The sequence below is a fragment of the Mesocricetus auratus genome, unplaced genomic scaffold, assembly GCF_017639785.1.
Source record: "Mesocricetus auratus isolate SY011 unplaced genomic scaffold, BCM_Maur_2.0 Super-Scaffold_100676, whole genome shotgun sequence".
Classification (NCBI taxonomy): domain Eukaryota; kingdom Metazoa; phylum Chordata; class Mammalia; order Rodentia; family Cricetidae; genus Mesocricetus; species Mesocricetus auratus.
The window spans coordinates 154,112,803-154,131,883 of NW_024429266.1; the positions used below are offsets into that span (position 1 = coordinate 154,112,803).

Sequence of the window (19,081 nt, forward strand, 5' to 3'; positions counted from 1 at the left end):
TGCAAATGCAAACAGGATTTCATGTGTAGGGTGGAGAGAGTGTTAGACACTGACGCTTGAGCTGATGGGACAAAGTGCAGATGTATCTTCTTTTTTCTCCCTTTCATTCTTGGGATTACACACAATATAATTACATCAACTCCCCCTTTCCTTTCTTTTATCTAAATCCTCCCATATACCCCTCCCTGCTCTCTTCCAAGTTCATGGCCTTATTTTTCAGTAATTGTTGCTAGATGCATATGTGTGTGTGTATTTCTGTTATACATATATTTATAAATATAACCTACTCAGTGTATAATGTCACTTGTATGTATGTTTTCAGGGATGACCATTTGATATTTGGTATTAGATAACCAATCGATGTTCTCTTCCTAAGGGAAATCCATTTCTCACTCTTAACATTCTTTAGTTGCTTACGGTACTTTATATGTGATTGGAGGCCCCTTGGGCTCTCCCAACTCTCGTCCAGTTGGGCATGTCTGTTGGTGTTTTGTTGCTCAGTTCATGTTTAGGCAGTCATGTTAGTGAGACCTTATGTGTGTAGCCCCTGATGTTTCTAGGAGACAATCTCATAGCTTTTACAATGGCTTTCACAACGTTTCCCTCTTCCACAGCATTCCCTGAGCCTTAGGTGTGGGAGTTGTTTTGTAGTAGTATCAGTGTATATTCCTATCTGATGCAAACCGGTTGCCTAGACAATGGTTCACAGTCAGTTAAGACAGATTGTCAACAGGGTCTAAGCCTGAAGTGTCACAAGCTCTGGAAATGTCAGAGGTCCCTTTCTTGTTTCCAAATGACTGCAATAAATTGTTTATTGACACTGAGTAACCTCTCAGTGTGTGAGATGTATTTAAGTGAAAGTTTCAAACCCATGTCCTAACAATAAAAGTTGCTCTGCAGGCTGGATAGACATTTCTGTTGAAAAGGTACGCTTCTCAATCCCAGAAGCTATGTAGACTGTCCAGGTGTGGTGGTATGCACTTTTTAATCTCATCACTGGAAAGGCAGAGGCAGGAGGACTCCTGGGGGTTTTCTAGCCAGGCAAGACAATATCTCCACGCACAAATCCTCCCCCCCCCACATACAGCAAACACACACATGCAAAAGCTCACTTACACACACAGGCACATACACGCATATACAGCTACCTAGTTTTATGTTATGAGAAACTCACGGATTCCTTACCCATCTGACATAAAGTTTACAAGCAGCATTGGCAACATTACAAGTATTTTGCTACTGGACTCCTAATTCGAATGTATGCTCACAGTTCCTTGGCAATTTCAGATGGCCCTAGATCCTCAGATTAAACAAACCATGGATTTAGAATCCTAAATCTGAATTGTATCTGCACACCTTTTCCTCTATTATCATTCTCAAAATAATAATGTAAAAAAAACAACAAAAAGCAAAACAAATGAACACATCTAGTGCTAGAATTGTATAAAGTGTTGTTCTGAGGAGCGCAGAAGGGTCTGTATGGGTATGCAAACATCATCACATTTACCCAATGCACTGATACCCTCGGAGTTTGGTATTCATGTAGGTGAAACAAATTCCCCTAAAATATTAAGAGACAGCTGCAGTTTCTTATTTTTAAAAGCAAAACAATTACCCAAGCATGGGGCAGCAGCTGAATAATACAATCTTATGCATTTGATAAGACATAGAGCAAATGTATAAGGCATATATTCTCTTCTTTCATACTATGAGCGATAAACACATGAAGGAAGTAACATTAATTTCCTGCAGAATGATTGCCAAGATGCAATCAATGTTCTGATTGTTGGGACAAAAAGAAAAGAAAGAAAGAATGCATGAACGTACTAGCTCTCATGAGTTGTCTAAGACAACACAACAAGTATATGGTATAGATAATTCCCCAGAAAACATAAAGCAAAATGAACAACTGAATGATCTGTACCAAGCTGCAAGGCATATTGACCCCTGACCTTCAGATCAGTGTCCAAGGATTGTTGTTACTACTCAACCTTGGGGAAGAAGAGTGAGAGTCTTCATTGACTGTACTTTACAGTCTTGCAGGCTGGGGGTGGGGGGAGTAAGGGAGTGGGTTATCACTTCCTGTGTGCCTTATTACACAGCACATGCTAAGGCTCATTAATGATATTTGCTGAATCTCTTGCATATGTTTGTGTGGATGGTAGTCTTTCACACAGAAGGCAGCAGAATGCAATTTATATTAGAAATATTGAAGTTAGATCTTGGCTTTGCCACTTCAGAATCAAAGTGACGTTGAAAACTTGTCTATATGCTCTAAACCTCACCTCCGTCAATGGTGCAAGGTATATCTGTTACTATAAGCAGTCAGCAAGGAAATATAGTGTAAGTAAAGGATCCTATGTGCACTCTGAGGTTTGATATTAGGCCCGAATGCCTAATATCACCAAAACACCATAATGTACTCCTTTAATTATGATTATTGGTTCTTAACATGGCTTATAGAAAACAACACAGTACCGTATTTCACTGACTCTAACTTGTATTTTAATTATTTTTTATTCTTTTGTGAAACACATACACAAGTACTATATTTCCATAATTTCCCCTTCCCTCACTCCCTTCCACTCCTCCTGTGTCCCTCCATGACATGTCCCTCTTCTTTAACTACTGTTGATTTATACATATATTCATATATGTGTCTGTATGTGTCAGTGAGTTTTTAAAGTAATATGCTTCCCTATTTTTCAAGCATCCTCTGAATTATCCTCCCCTTCCCAGTACACCCCACTTTCAGGCTTCCCCTTTATAGCACCTGAGTCCTACTATACCTTTCCTCCAATGGACCCTTTCTGGCTTTTGCTGTTATATCTTTAAATCTGAAAATTCAAAACAACTCAATAAGCAAGAGAAAACATGTGGCAATTGTCTTTCTGGGTGAGTTACCTCCTACAGTATAATAGTTTCTAGTCCATCTATTTATCTGCAAATTTCTTTTTCTTCAAGTTGTATGTTATTTTGTTTCATCCTATAATTTTATGTTACCTTTAATTTTTCTTTTATCAAAAATAGATTTTTTCATACAATCTATTCTGATTATGGTTTCCCGTCTCCCTGCTCCTCTCAGTTCCTCCCTCCTCCCCTCCCTTCTGAATCTGTACCCTTTCTCTTAAGAACCTAAAACTGGAAGCCATAATATGTACACAAAGGACCCGTAAGATAGGAAAAACAAACAAAAATGTTCCTGACTTAACATTACGAGACACAGGACCTCCAAAAATGCTGTTGAGTTCGTTTTGTGTTGGCCATCTACTGCTGAGTGGTTTGATTCCCCAGTGAGACTCTTGATGAAAATTAGTTTTTATTGCTGTCAGTTGGAGATAGCATCTGGGTTAAAGATGAGGGAATGCATCTTCTTTCAGCTCTAGGATCCCATCTGGTGCAGACCCCTGCAGCCCATGTGTGTGCTGCCTCTGTCTCTGTGAGTTCATGTGTGCGCTAGTGATGTTGTGCCAAGAGGTCTTGACTCCTTGGCATCCTCCATTCCCTCTTACTCTGTTTCTGCCTTCTCTTCCTCAGAGTTCCCTGAGCCCTGAGGAAAAGGATTTGATAGAAACATCCCTTTTAGGGTTGAGTGTTTTGAGGTCTTTCACTCTCTGTATATAAATGTAATTGGTCTCCATAACCTCCTAGGGAGTGGCACTATTAGGAGGTGTGGATTTGGAGGAAGTGTGCCACTGTGGGGGTGGGCTTTGAGACTGACTATGCTCAGGATACCACCCAGTGTCTCAATTCATTTTCTGTTGCTTGCAAGATGTAGGACTCTCAACTACTTCTCCAGTATCATGTCTGTCCGCATGCCACCATGCTCCCTGCCATGATGATAATGGACTGAACCTCTGAAACTGCAAGCTACCACCTCAATTAAATGGTTTCCTTTATAAGACTTGCCATGGTTGTGGTGTCTCTTCACAGCAATAGAAACCCTAAGACACTAGTATATTGTCTATCTGCGGGTTTCTGTATTTGTTCCCATTTGCTACAGGAGGAAGTTCCTCTGATGATGTGTATATTGCCTCCATCTCTGTGAATTTTCCCTGATGAATAAGGATGTTGAACATTTCATTGAGTGCTTCTTAGCCATTTGAGTTTTCTTTTTTGAGAAGTCTCTGTTTAGATATCTACCCCCTTTTGAAATTGGGTTATTTGTTTTCTTGATGTCCAGATTTTTTGAGGACTTCATATATTTTGAATATTAGCCCTCCATCAGATGTGTAGCCATTCTTCAGGCTGCTGCTTTGTTTGGATGATGGTTTCCTTTGCCATGCAGAAGCTTTTCAGTTTCATGAGGCCACGTTTATTGATTGTTGATCTTAGTGCCTGTTAATGGTGTTCTGTTCAGAAAGTCTTTTCCTGTGCTGATGAGTTCAAGACTATTGCCCACTTTCTCTTCTATCAGGTTCAGTGTATCTGGTCTTTGATACATTTGGGGTTGAGTTTTGTGCAGGGTGACGAGTGCGGATCCATTTAGATTATTCTGCATGCAGACATCCAGTGTGACCAGCACCATTTGATGAAGATACTGTCTTTTTTCCAGTGTATGTTTCTGACTCTTTATAAAACAAACAAACAAAAACACCCAGGTGTCCATAGGTGTGTGGACTTATTTCTGGTGTGTCAAGTCTATCAATGTTTCTGTTTTTGTGCCAGTACCACAGCTGTTTTTATTCTATAGCTCAGTAGTACAATTTGAAATTGGATATATTCTTTTGTATTTGGATGGGATGTTCTGTAGATATGTGTTAGGACTATTTGACTTATAACATCAATTAGCTCCAGCGTTTCTCTGTTTAGTTTGTGCCCAGATGACCTGTGTTTTGTCAAGTGGGGAGTATTGAAGTCACCCGCTATCACTGGGTGAGGATCAATACATGATTTAAACTACAGTAGTGTTTCCTTTATGAACTTGGATATCCTTGTGTTTGATGAATAGATTGTAAGAATTTCAATATCCTCTTAGTGAATTTTTCATTTGATAGTATGTAGCGATCTTCCCTATTTCTTTCTATATTTTTGGTTTGAAATCTATTTTGCCAGATATTAAAATGGCTATACTGACTGACTTTTTAGGTCCATTTACTTGGACTATCTTTTTAAATTCTTCATTCTGAGGTGCTGCCTATTCTTGATATTAAGGTGTGTTTCTTGGATGCAACAGATTTTATTTATATAATTATGCATTTACATTTGGGTATATGTTTGTTTAACATTAATAGTTAAAGGAAAAAAGGCCATGTGTTTGAGTGTGGGTTATGAGGGGTCCTAGAGAGAGGAAAAGGAAGGGGTGTTATGATAATAATGCATGTGGGGAACATTGGCGGGATTCCATGTCGGGTAAGGTTGATCTTGTGGAGGGACAAACATGCCAGGTTTAAGTGAGAAGTTTTATTAGAAAGAGGAGGGAAGGAAGGGAAAAGACATAAAGACACACACACACACACACACACACACACACACACACACAGAAGGAGAGAGGAAAGGAAAGAGAAAGAGGAGGGGGACAGATATGAGAGAACAGAAAGAGATAGGGAAAGAGAGTGCTGAAAGAGACAGGGGTCTTTTAAAGGGGTCCTTTGCTCCTGCCTCCAGACTAGTAGTCATGGAACCCTGAGCTGACCAGGGTACTGCCTGAGTGCATTCTGCCAGCATAATGCCTGAATCCTTATAAGAGGGAAATGGTTTAATTGTATTTTAATTAACAATTTAAGACTACTTTCAATTACAGAAGAAAAATGTGTATATAAAATACATTAGCCTAAGACATACATTAAGCATTTAATTTTTGTTGGTATGAAATATTAAAATATTAATTGCCAGTGTTTTGATAATGGTCTGACTTAAGAATAACCTAAGTGCCCCCATTTAAAAATATAAGGTGGGAAGCCTGGGAAACTGAAAAGGCAAAAGGGCATCTTCTAGCACAACCTTGTAAACAATATCCATCAAAGAAGTTAAGCTGTACTAACAATCACAGAAAACACCACTGTCACCAGCAATATAACAAATGTAGCAATGAATATAAGGTTAAAAAGCAGTTATATTAGCTCCAAGACACACAATGGGTGGCCCTATATGCAGGGAGGTAGGGAAGAACACTTAGTGTCTAGTATCAGTCGTTTTTTCCCTCCTGATAATGGTTATCAAGACAGCCATTTGTTCTTTGCATCTGCTGCAGGGTTATCATAATGCTTATAATGCTTACAAAACATCTTGTAGTTAAAACTGGTGATTTTCAGCTAATATCAATTTAATTTAACCAAAGAATACAGAATATGTTTCATAAAGGTGTTCAATAAAGAGCACAACATTTCCCTGGATGGTGTTTAAGACAGTGTTCTTTTTATTAATAACTGTGGCTTATAATAGTCCCTAATTACTCAGTGATAGGAGCTATCAGATGTTCTTTAACTTGACATAAATCACCTCTCTGTGTCTCCACCCCAGAAGCTGAGACTAACTTCCAAGTACAACCCAAATTGTCACAATTCTTAAGCTAATGATAGATGCATAATTCCAGACTTTGCTACCAAAAGGGCAAGGTTGTGTTGTGGTTGAAATCCTGGCTCACGCTACTTGGTTTGAATCCTGCTCAGGAATCAGAGTAGATTTTCTAAGTTTTCTGGGTATATTTCATGTAGTATAAAGGAGGAATTATAACAGGACCTAACACAAAGCATTGTAAAGGATGGTGAAATGAAGACTAGGAGAGCAGTAAGTACTCTGAGTGCTACGGTAGTAGTTGATGTAGGCTACTTTCTATAAGGTTAAGTGATGAAAAGTGTAGTAAAGTCAATGTTATCCTTCTTTTTGCCTCACCCATGAATTAATGTTATTTCTGAATCCAGGCTTCCTTCACTCGAGCTCCACTCCTACTCTTAAATGGAGGATGAAGGGTGAGGAGGGACAGTGGCACAGGATCCTGTCCTCATGAAGTGAGCCAGGTACTGGGCAGGACTGTACTACATGCAAACTTCTAAGCCACTAGAAAGTTCACATCCATGGTGATGTGCAACAATGACGATGTGATATGTGCCTTTTATTGGAACTCAGTAGCAATACTTCCAGAACTCCATTTCAGATGTTCTATATCCATTTAGAGGTATGACAGGGACCAAGAAAGGTGGATGAGGCTTTGGTACAACCATTCTAACTCCAATTTTCCTATTGATTTCTAACCAGAATGACAGGACTATATGGAATAACAATAGAGACTTCAATATAAAGGAGAAGAGTAGACTGATCTAATACAACTTTCTGGAAATTTGATGGTCTTATGGTAGGATCCAGTGAATTCCTTGGCTTCCAGCTTGGCCAGTTCATATTGTTCACTATTTTCACAGAGGCTATTCTTTTGCAAATTGTTCCTTACTTTCCTTCTGTTTTGGTTTTATTTTGAAAAAAAAAAGTTTTCCCCTGATGGTAGCTAAGTCTACATGCGTGTGTGTGTGTGTGTGTGTGTGTGTGTGTGTGTATGTGTGTGTGTGTGTATGTGTGTGTGTGTGTGTAGATAGACTCAAAGCTGATGCTAGCTAGTAGTCTTGGTTAATCACTCTCCACTTTATTCATTGAGGCAGAAGTCTCAATGAATAAAGTCTCTCCATTGTACCCGGAGCTTGCTGCTTCAGCTAGTTTAGCTAGCCAGAAGACCCTGGGTTCTTCTGCATCGCTCTAGGAGTCAGATTACAGGCAGGCCACCTGTTTATGTTGATTCCAGAGATCTAACTCACATCCTCACACATGAGCAGCAAGTGTGTTACCCATAGAGCCATATCCTAGCCCTTCCACTTCAGGCTTACCAGGTCATCCGCAGAAAGAAGGCTACAAACCATCCACTGAGTTTCCAGGAGGGGATTTTCATGGGTCCAGCATGAATTATGTGTTGTTCTCTGAAAAATGGAAACAGCACCCTGATTGGCTGGCCATACACAACCCCCTTAGGGAATAGAAGTATTGAATTCAACCTTCAGATTTTAAAGAGGAGGGGAAAGATTGGTGGCTTCAAAGTAAAATTGGAGCATTGTTCCCCAAAGAAGGCAAAGAGAAAGTCAAGCTGACAGATCCCATTCCAAGCAAGGGTTCAGAATGCAGGACAAGAGCACACACATGTCTGTAAAACCCTGAGCCAAGAAACGTTAGTGCAGCAGCTGGGTAAACCTGATGTTGATGTGAATGATTTATTTTTCTGTATTCTTTTCTTACAGCCAGGACCCAAAGTTCATTCACCTGCCGAGCCTCTACTGAGGCCCCTGCCCTGTGCCTGGTGCTGCGCTAGAGGCTGAGGTCAAGGGAGCCACAAGACCTTCAAGACATCTAGGCCTGAAGTCTTCCTGAAAGCTGAACCAGGCCACAGCCATGTTCTATTTCCCTCCAGCTAGGATTTTCATCTTATCCTTCTCCTCCAGTAAGGCTGGGACTTGCTCACATCCCTCTGCTCTTCAATGGAAGGCGTGTTATAAAGTGGGATGTATCATTGGAGATGCAGGTAAGAAATCTGAAGCAAATGACCTCATCTAACCCTCATCAGCCTCCATCCTGGCCCTTGCCCCCACCGCAGGTACAAGGACAAAAGGGCCATTGTCCTTAGAAGCCTATAGGATAAATGGAGAGAAAACGTGTCTTTGCTGGTTAATCTGCCTTGATAAAGAGTATTGTTTTATCTCCTGCCATCGCTAGGACTTCAAGGGGTGAATTCTACTTGGGACAAAGTCTGCGTTGTCTTTTCCAACTCACTGAGACGATTAAATTGACCTTTCATATAGTCTGTGGTTGTCACAGCCCAAGTGCCAAGGTGTTAGGGTGCCTTGAGAATATTCTCCTTTCCCCCCACAAGGGGCATGCCATCTCCAGAGACGCTGTGGGCCCAAGAAGCAGTGTGCTTCTCTTCAGCTTCACTTCTAATTTTTAAAATTAAGAATGTAATCCCTTGAGTAAATTCATGCTTACGAGAAAAATATAAGGCAAGTACAATGAATTGCCTCCCTACTCCCCAACACCTTCTTCTAGTTTTCCCTAGTGATATCATTTGCACTTATGGTTTCCTAAACTGGTCATGAGGCAGTACCAATACTTTATTATACTAATTGTATTAGATTACATCACAAGTACACAGTTTACTTTAGGTTCACTCTGCATTGTACATGCTAAAGGTTTGGTTAACATTATGACACATATCTACCACTCTATGTTAAGATATAAAGGAGTTTCACTACCTTAAAAACCTTGTGTGTTCTACCAACTCGCCCCTCATTCCCACCTCCCACTCCCTCCAGGCAGGTGCTAATGCTTTCCCTCTCTAGCTTTACCTGTTCCAGAATGTCATAGAGCTAGGATCATCCCTATGGTCACTCAGATAAGCATCTGTCAGTTGGCATTGGGAGAACTGTTTTCCTTGTTGTGGCTTGATAGCTCATCTCTTTTTACTAGTCAATAGTTTCTTTTTTTAATTTTTATTTTTAAATTTAAATTAGAAACAAGGATGCTTCACATGTCAATCCCAGGTCCCTCTCCTTTTCCCTCCCCTCATCCCACACCTTTCCACCAAGCCCCTCCAATATCCCCTCCTTTCCCCAGGGAGAGTGAGGCCCTCCATGGGGGTATTCTTAGTCTGTCATTTCATCCAGGGCAGGGCATAGACCCTCTCCCAAGAGTCCGGGGTGAGAGTGCATCTCTCATTGTGGGATGGACACCCAAAAATCCATTTGTATGCCAGGGATAAATACTGATGTACTACCCAAGGCCCCATAGATTGTCTAGGCCTCCTCACTGACACCCACATTCAGGGGGTCTTGATCAGTCCCATGCTGGATTCCCAGCCATCAGTCTGAGATTCAAGAGCTCCCCCTTGTTCAGTTCAGCTGTTTCTGGGGGTTAAATCAGCCCAGTCTTAACTCCTTTGCTCAGCAGTCCTCCCTCTCTGTCACTGGGTTCCTTGAGTTTAGCTCAGTGTTTAGCTGTGGGAGTCTGCCTCTGTTTCCATCAGTAATTGGATAAAAGTTCTGTTTCCCAGACTCTCTGGCCATGGGATTGTAGAGTACATACCATGTTTGTCTTTCTGTGGCTGGGTTACCTCACTCAAGATTGTTTCTTCTAGTGCCATCCGTTTGCCTGCAAATTTCAGGATTCCATTGTTTTTTTCTGCTGAATAGTACTCCATTGTGTAAATGTACCACATTTTCTCTATCTACTCTTCAGCTGAGGAGGAGCATCTATGTTGCTTCCACGTTCTGGCTATTACACATAATGCTGCAATGAACATAGTGGAACAGATGTCTTTGCTGTATGAATGTGCATCTTTTGGATATATGCCTAAGAGTGGAGTTGCTGGGTCTTGTGGTAGGCTTATTCCCATTTTTCTGAGGAATCTCCATACTGATTTCCAAAGTGGCTGTATGAGTTGGCACTCCCACCAGCAGTGGAGGAGTGTTCCCCTTTCTCCAAATTCTCTCCAGCATAAACTGTCATTGGTGTTTTTGATTTTAGCCATTCTGACAGGAGTCAGATGGTATCTCAGAGTTGTTTTGATTTGCATTTCCCGGATGGTTAAGGATGTTGAGCACTTTCTCAAGTGCCTCTCAGCCATTTTAGACTCCTCTATTGAGAATTCTCTATTTAGTTCTGTAGTACACTTTTTAATTGGATCCTTTGGTGTTTTGGAGACTTTCTTCTTGAGTTCTTTGTAAATTTTGGAGATCATCCCTCTGTCAGATGTGGGGTTAGTGAATATCTTTTCCTATTCTGTGGGCTGCCTTTTTGTCTGCTGACTGTGTCCTTTGCCTTACAGAAGCTTCTCAGTTTCAGGAGGTCCCATGTATTAATTGTTGACTTCATTGTCTATGCTACTGGAGTTATGTTCAGGAAGCGGTCTCCTGTACCAATTCGTCCTAGTTTCTTAAGGTGCTGGGGATTGAACCCAGGGACTTTCCTATGATGGACAAGTGTTGTACCATGGAACAGAATCCAGATCTTATTGTTCAATAGTTCCTACCTTACTTTAAAATCTTTCCATGTAACAATTGTTTCCTATGAGAAAAACCTAAATTTTTATAAAGGGCCTTATTTTGTGTGTTATTTCAAAAACTAAAATGACTAAAAAAGCAATTTCAAGTGCTTTTTTGTGCCATGGAGAACCAGAGCAAATCAGAATACATCAACTAGATTAAGTTGTTTTGGGCTTCAGGCAGCATTGATGTTCATGGCAATTGTATACAGGCAAATTTATAGTCATATAATTCTGTTCTCCTGAAATAACTAATCTTCTATTTTTCTCCCCAGCAATATTAGAGGTCCCACTTATGGTTAGTAAAAACATGCACAAATTCACTTTTAATACATGGGCCAAACATTTTTCCTTTCTATTTCCATTTCTGGAACAGAACATACCTAATCTGTCCAGGAAAGTAACATGGAAAGGGGTGTTCCCATTCAGTTATCCTGTGACATGGAGGATGGAATGGGAGGGCACCGTGGAGAGTAGGGATCACAGAAGGCTGAATGTGCCTGAGCTGAATGTGCTTGCCATGCCTGGGGAGATTAGTGTTCTTTCTCCATAAGACTCAGTGTATTCATCCATAAACCACAACTAATGATAGTTTCCACCTTCTAAGGCTGTTCTGGGGGTCAAAGGGGAAAACCCACAGAGCGTATCAACAGCAGAGGCAACAACAAAAAGTCTCTGCAAACAGCAGTAAGCCATGCAGGGCCTTTGACCCATGGAGAAAGGAAGGACTAAGTCCATTTAGGTGCTCACTAAATTAGTCCTAACTGTCCACAGGGGCGAAAGCAGTGTTAATCCTGTCACAGATGTGTTCTTAGCCATAGCTAAGTCTGTCTGAGAATCCAGCTTCACTGAACTGAAGGTCATGGGTCATGTGAAATGTTACAGAATTGAGCACACTGTTTTTCCTTTTTTGGCTCTACTGCTGTTATGACAGGGCTACTGATAATAACTTGCAATCTTCACTCTGCCTGCCTCGAAAGTCCCATTTCCTGAGCAAGTGTCTGCACTGGAAAGGTCATTAGGTGACAGCACATTTCCAAGTAGGTGTGTGTGTTTCCCAGTTTGGGTCAACAGTTAACTTGAGGTTAACTGAAGGATTCAGAATTCCTCTTTGCCTATTCCCAATCATCTTTCTTTTCTTATATACTTTTACTGTAAGATAATGATAATACAAGAAATCTATATCTCAGATTCCATATTATACCAAGTAGGCCAGGAGTTCCTGCGAATCTATCAGGAACTCCCTCTGTGTCAGCTGGGGACCGTGATTCTTTCTTGTCTCATTGCTCTCTGTGCCTCTGCATCAGTGATGTTCTGAGCTTGGCAGCTCTTGCAGAGTGCTGGCCAGGAAGCAACAAGACTCATGGGCCTTTTATTCTTATTTAGAGAGAACAAAGCTACTTGCATTTCTGAATTACAGTTTTGTAGAAGAAGAGGAGGAGGAAGAAGAAGAGGAGGAGGAAGAGGAAAGAAGTGTAAATCTCTTAACACTCTGGACGTTGAACATCATTTTTATCGTGATTTACACACTTTACTTTTGCAGAGCAAATTTGCTTTACCAAAGGCAGATTATAAATCAAGCACCAGCCAATTCCATTATATCTCTGTGTATCCGAAAAAATACAGACAGGCATCCTAGAAAGCATGCTTGAAGTGATTATGGGAAGAGAGGTCCAGGAAGATGGGAAGACAACAATATGATGCTGGGGAAACTATTACCTAAAGCAATATCAGGAGGGCTCTGTGATGGAAACATCAACAAATACTGGCAAGAGATGATCAACTATTAGGGCTAGGTTTGGACTCAATTGTGTTTTTAAAAAAAAAGGAAGAAAGAAAGACAAGAAAAACAAAGCAATGGAATTAAGGTCTATTAGTAGTCACATGATAGAGTATCAGGAAGGAGGTAAACTTAGTGGTTAATGATCATAGATTTGAGAGTGACAATGGATTTGAGGTCAACTTGCACTTTGAACTATTCATTTCAATAAACCAATCCAACCATCAACCCCTGCTTGTGGCAAATGAGATAATGATCATCTCAGTATTCTTGAAAATTTGATTTGATAAAATAAGCAAAAATGAGTAGTTCAGGTAGAGTTTTATGAACGGTTGGTTCCCTTTTGTTTAATTGTTAAGAACTCTGAATGAAGGGGCACCATTGAACTTTATCACCACAAAATCCCATATATTCTGAAGGAGCCAGTAAAGTCAGTGTTCTGACAGAAACAACATGGAAGATACTGCCTCAAATAAATGAAATCCAAAACTGTGTGTGCTGACACCCTCATTAAAGCAGGGATTTTGAAGTATGGCTTCTGATTGTTTCTCCAGGACTTTGGGCATCTGGGTCAAAAGTACATCATTAATGCTGTCTTCGTTGCTATTGAAAATGGATTCCGTTTACATCGGTCCTATTTACAGCAGCTTTCCCGGGACTCAAATAAAACGAGGCTCACCTGCCCACTAGCATGCAAGCTCTGCAAAGTACAGTCTTCTATTGTGACATGTATCCTGGCAGCACGCCACTGTCTGCCCAACTCTACTATAGGGTCAGAACCACCCCCACGCCCCCATCCCATAAAATCACTAAACTCTTGGGAAGGTACTAAGAGCCTGGAAGACGCATTCAGCGTCTCTCTTGAGATGAGTAAATTACATGGAAGACTATGGGTATTTTATGATCTGTTATAAATGGATAATTCAAGGTGCTGCTTGCTTTTTTTTTTCTTAAAGCAAGAAAACTTAGCAGTGAAACTCATTTTCCACAACTCCCAAATGGTTTTGCAATGAATCTGTGAACTTAATAAGCTTCCTCTGTTGAGGCAATCTCCCCTAATTGTGTTCTTGTGTGAAATAGACATGATGACAAAAAAATACTACAGCTCTGGAAAGAAAGTATGGATCTCACTAACCCGGGAAGTAACCGTCATAGTCCCCGGTAAAAAAGGAGCCAGGATTGTGCTGTCTTTCGAAGTATTTGTCTTCTGGATACTTGTTCTCAGACTCTTCCTTCTTGGTCAACAGTAGGACAATGAAAATCCTGAACTAATTGTCTCTGGGACCATGTCTAGTACCTAAGAGGACTGCCAAGTAGATTTCGAGAAATTCCCACAAGACTTCTGCAGAGCGAAAAGAAACGATAGCACAAATGAGCACAGAGATGAAACACAGAACCCAAATGTCTCGATTTCACCTCCTCTCCTGATCTCTAGGAGCCAAGGCCCTTCTTTCCCTATCCTCCATGCCAATGATGGCGGGTACAGAGGGGACTTGCCAAGAATGTTAACACAGCTGTTGACTGTCAGCTGGCAAAGCAACCTGCTGAAAAGAGCGGGCTCAGAAGCTTCCAGCGTCTCAGCTGTTGGGCAGAAGTGACCTTCAGAGCCGCGGGGGTTTGTGGGAGTCGGTGGGTGTGGTCTGAGAGGGAGATTCAACAATTGGAAGCTGACCTTTCGGAGTCGAGATTTTTTCCATCCTGGAAAATAAGAACTAAGCATAGAAATTGAATTAGAAGTGGAAGGATTTCCCAAGGCTCTCATCTGTCCCAGCTGCATCCACAGAGCCTGGCCTGGCCTTGCTCCTGTCGTTCCCAGCTAGGATTCCTGCTTATCCCTCCTAGGTCTGTGGACGTTGAGGTCTGCAGAAGCACCTTGAGACAAGCACACAAATTCAACTGTAGTCAGCAGACACAGCCTCAGAATTGGAGGAGGAATTGTGAAAACATTATTTCCCTGCAAATCGGACACCCTCCTCACTCCCACAACAAAAGAACTAGTGTTTCTCAATGCTCTGGCCTCAGGCCCTCACCCGCCTGTGAATAGGGGCACTGAGGGGACAGAAACACCATAAAATCCTAGGTTCCCTCCGCTCAGCCTCAAGCTGTGGTTTCCCATTTCCTCCCACTGGACAGCTTCAGTATTAATTGCTCCCAAAACCAACAGTAAAATTTCACTACCATTCCTTGTAGGCAAAGAAAGCCTCAGGTCTTCTGGGAATTTTGGAGTGGGGCTTGCTGACCCTGGCCTCTCTCTCCCCGTTTGCACACAAGCGGTGGGGGGTTCCAGACAGTTCTTTGGTTTAGGAAAGAGGCTCTCCTCAGAGCAGTCCAAAGCCGCACATGAGAATTCACTAGAAATGCAAATTTTCAGTTCATCAGAAGCCCCTGGACTTGGCTAGCTCCTGAGTTCGTTGAAAACGCCTGCAAGTGATTTCAGTTCAACTAAATCACGAGGATTAGCGATCTAGGCTAGGCATTTATTTTGTCAAGACACTGCAGACTTTTATTGTTGTCTGTGTGGTCTTTCACATACTTCCTTTAGTTTCTGTCTGGCAGGCTCCTAGTCAGTCTTTACGTCCTCTAAAAATATCCTCTATATGTAAGTTGCCATCTTCCTTTCTACCTAAGTGAGTAAAATGACCTCTAATTTGTGTCCTGACATTTGTGGCATCTACTAATGTATTTTGTTAAAACCACCAAGTTCCCATATTCTGTGCCAGGCTCAGAAATACGAACTTGTTTACATCAGCAAATGCTTTATATAGAATATTGTGAGACTGTCGGTTTGTCTGATGATGCCAAAATAGAATTTTTAAATTGATTAAAGAAATTAAAGTTTGAGATCATAGCCGGGTGTTACACCTTGCCTCTGACATATGCTGGCTCTGAAGACTGAGGTAGTGATTTGACCTCTTTAATTATCGTATGCAATAAAGAAATACCAGCAGTGTTCACCTAGTATGACCAGGAGCAGTGCTTAGCACAGTAGCTGACCAGTACAGACATGTTGTGGATGTCAGTTGCTGCTGCTATTTGTAGTAATGTTACTGTCGTCATCTTCATCCTCACTGACACATCATTAGTGGTGTTTCCTGTGCCTGGAGTAGAGAATACTGGCAAAAGCCTTTGAGAAGATTTTTAAAAAGATCAAGTTTGTGGGCTTATCTCCTATACTTCCTGAAGTGCTGACACACAATGTAGGCATATTTGACTTTTCATACAATGTTTCATAAAACATACCAAAACAGTATTGATTGTCATCCAAATTGCCCAGGATCCATCACTGCCAAGAGTCCTGGCTGAGTCCTTTAAAATGACATTAGATCCGTCCACCATTACCTTACTCATCTTTAAGCTGTAGCTCTGGTTCATATTAAAATCTTAGAAGTGTAACTTGGTTTCATGTTAGAATCATTTGGTACAATTTCAAGCAAAGCCTGCTCCCACATCTGTCAAAGACTTGGGTTTAGCTGGCATGGTGTATGACACAGGTATTGGATCCCCAGGTGATTCCAATGTGCACCACCACTCCAATTTCTGCTTTGTAAATTCCTTCGAGTGTTCCAGTATGTGTGTGTGAGTACATGCATGTTTGGAGGCCAGAGGATAGCCCCCCAGTGTCATTTCTTGGGTGTTGTCTGCCCTCCTTTTCTGTTTTGGTTTCTTTGTTTTGGTTTGTAGACAGAGTCTATCTTGTCTGGAGCTTGCCAAGTGGGTTAGTAAGCCAAGTAGGCTTGATGGGCCAGTGAGTCCAAGGAATATGCCCATTTTAGCCTCCCCAATATTGGGGTTACAAATGCATGCCATATCAGGGCTTTTAAAACATGAGTTTTAGGGATAAAGCTCACATCCTCATGCTTGCAAGGCAGGCAGATTATTGCCTGACCCAGCATCTCTCTAGTCCTCTAACTATGTTTCTTAGTAGCACAGCAGGAAACTTACAGGAAGTACCACAACTACTGAAGTAAATAGACAGCTCTTGTCACTTTTCACAAAATTAATGTGTGATGACTGGTCACAGCACATTAGTCCAACAATCCAACTGCCTACAAGATGTTGTAAGTAGTTGATGTTCTAAGTAAGTCCTTTCTGAATAAACTTTAAACATCTGAATGGCATTTCAATGACACTCATAGCCAATGCAAAGTCTTCTGCAGTTTATTCATCAGGCTACATTGCCCAATCCTTTTACCTTCTTCCCAGGAAAACCAACTCAATCCATCATCACCCCTGCCCCAGAAGACTGGAGGGTGATTCTCTTCCGGACCTTCTAGACTTTTCCTCCCCAAGACACCAATGTCTAAGGATGAGAGGGTCAGCAACTGTCTTGGGACTGATGTTCTCTCTTTCTGCTACAAAGAGACTGCCACACACTATCCGTGTTTCCTGTCACCAGGAAGTCTACAGGTGAAGGGTCCTTTGTGTGATTTCCCATCAATCTCACCAAGTATTATTTTCTCTGGGCATCATTTTACTGATCACACAACCATACTATGATTACAGTAAGATGCCTCCTCCTTATGCCAGGATTCCTGAACCATTAGAGCAAGGCCAAAAGATTTGAGTCAGTCACCTTTGTGAGTTCATAAAGACCACATGAAGCACATGGTTGGCAGAAAAGAAACATATTTCAATAGCGGAAACAATAGTTTTTTAAAAATAATTCCTAAGTAGGTACAGGGAAGAGACTGAAAAATAAACAAACCTGTGGTAGGTTTTATGATAAAAAATTCTGCTTACCCTCAGAACTTTGGAGATGTAGTGAGTTAGACCACCGTGCTTCTGTAAGTCCCATTTGCAGATCAGCTCCAGCTTGAACTCTTTGCTTTTTCTCTTCTCCTCTTGATCCTCCCTCATTTCTTCCTGTCACTTCCCATCAGCATTTCTTTTGTCTCTCTGGGTACGTAAGTGTTCCAGTGAGTGCACATGTATGTGCATGGGTCAACTCTTGGCTTCACCTCCTAAAATCTGGGGTTGTAGGTGTGCCCTCTTGCTGTCGGGTTTGTAGGTGGGTGCTAGGGATTGAACCCGAGTCCCTATATTTACAAAGCAAGTTCTTTACCAACTGAAATAGCTCTGTCTTACCATCAGTCATCATTTCTAGGCCTAAGGAAAATACAATAGAATCAGAAGAGAAGAGAAGAGGAGAGAGAGAGAGAGAGAGAGAGAGAGAGAGAGACAGAGAGACAGAGAGACAGAGAGAGAGAGAGAGAGATGCCAATCAACACATCCCAAGATTTTGCTTATGTTTCAGGTTTGTTGGGTAACACACACCCTTTTATAACAAAGGGATACCACACACGTATTATTTATGGTACAGAAACAAGGTCTTGATAATAAAATACAATCTTTCAGAAGACCCAGTGTTAGCAATATTAAAGCCAGGATTCAGGTCTACAGCCATACAGCTCCTGAACTGTGCCCTTTGAGAAATCCCCTGGCTCATCTGGGTAGAGTACAAGGTCAGAACAGCTTGAGTTTTAGTTAGGGTCTCCATCTTTTACTGTAACCCCAGGCATCTTCTCCAAGTCTGCCCATGCCTGAGACACCAGGGGGAACCTAAATGAAGAGTTAGAAGGCCCTCTGGCACAACACTACAAACCACGCTAGTGGCTGATTCTGAAAACCTAGCAGCAGCTCTCAGAGAAGGCAGGTCTCTGGTGTGTCTGTAGGAGAGACTAGACAGCAAGTCAGAGATAGGAGCCCAACAAACAACAGTTCTCGGGGAGTCAGCAGCCAGTGTTCGACAGCACCGTGCTGTTTGCCAGTCGGCCCGCTCCCATTGATTCTAGCCAGGCCAGTGCACCTTGGGATGACCCTAGAGCTGAAATGCAGCTTGGCTTCTGGCTAGGCCTGCTTCCTCCGTGGGAAGCAGGGACCACGGCAGAGGGAAGGCCAAAGCCAGGTCTCACAATGTGAGGAAGATTGAGCATGGGAAAATGGAGCTTTCATCAAATCTCTGGGTGTGCTTTACCAAGTACATGTGGGGATAAATCCCAAAGCCAGTAACCTCCTATTACAGACTGAGCTAGGTACCCTCCTCCTCCACTGGGGTGGGAGGCAGTGTTGCCAAACAGGCAGCAGGAAGTTGTTTGTTTGCTTAAAAATTCCTCTGCATTGCCCAAGTTCTGCTTTGGTGCTAGAATGGAGGAGTTTTTGCTATGCTCTGCAATGGACAAGCAGGCATTCTTAGCTGGCAACATTAAAACATGGTCTGGTGATATTTATGCAGGAGTGGGCACAGGTGGTGTTTCTTCAGTCTCAGGAGAATATTTTAGGATTTAAAG

The 19,081-nt window shown here is 41.7% G+C and overlaps 1 long non-coding RNA gene across 2 annotated transcripts in view; it reads left to right on the forward strand.

The window, feature by feature from the left end:
* The window catches only part of LOC106021214, a 293,439-nt gene that overhangs the window by 100,156 nt on the left and 174,202 nt on the right, over positions 1-19,081 (forward strand). For both annotated transcript variants that reach the window (XR_005873623.1, XR_005873622.1), the window contains exon 2: positions 8,220-8,500. This is a non-coding gene — a long non-coding RNA (uncharacterized LOC106021214). The remainder of the gene's footprint in view (positions 1-8,219; positions 8,501-19,081) is intronic.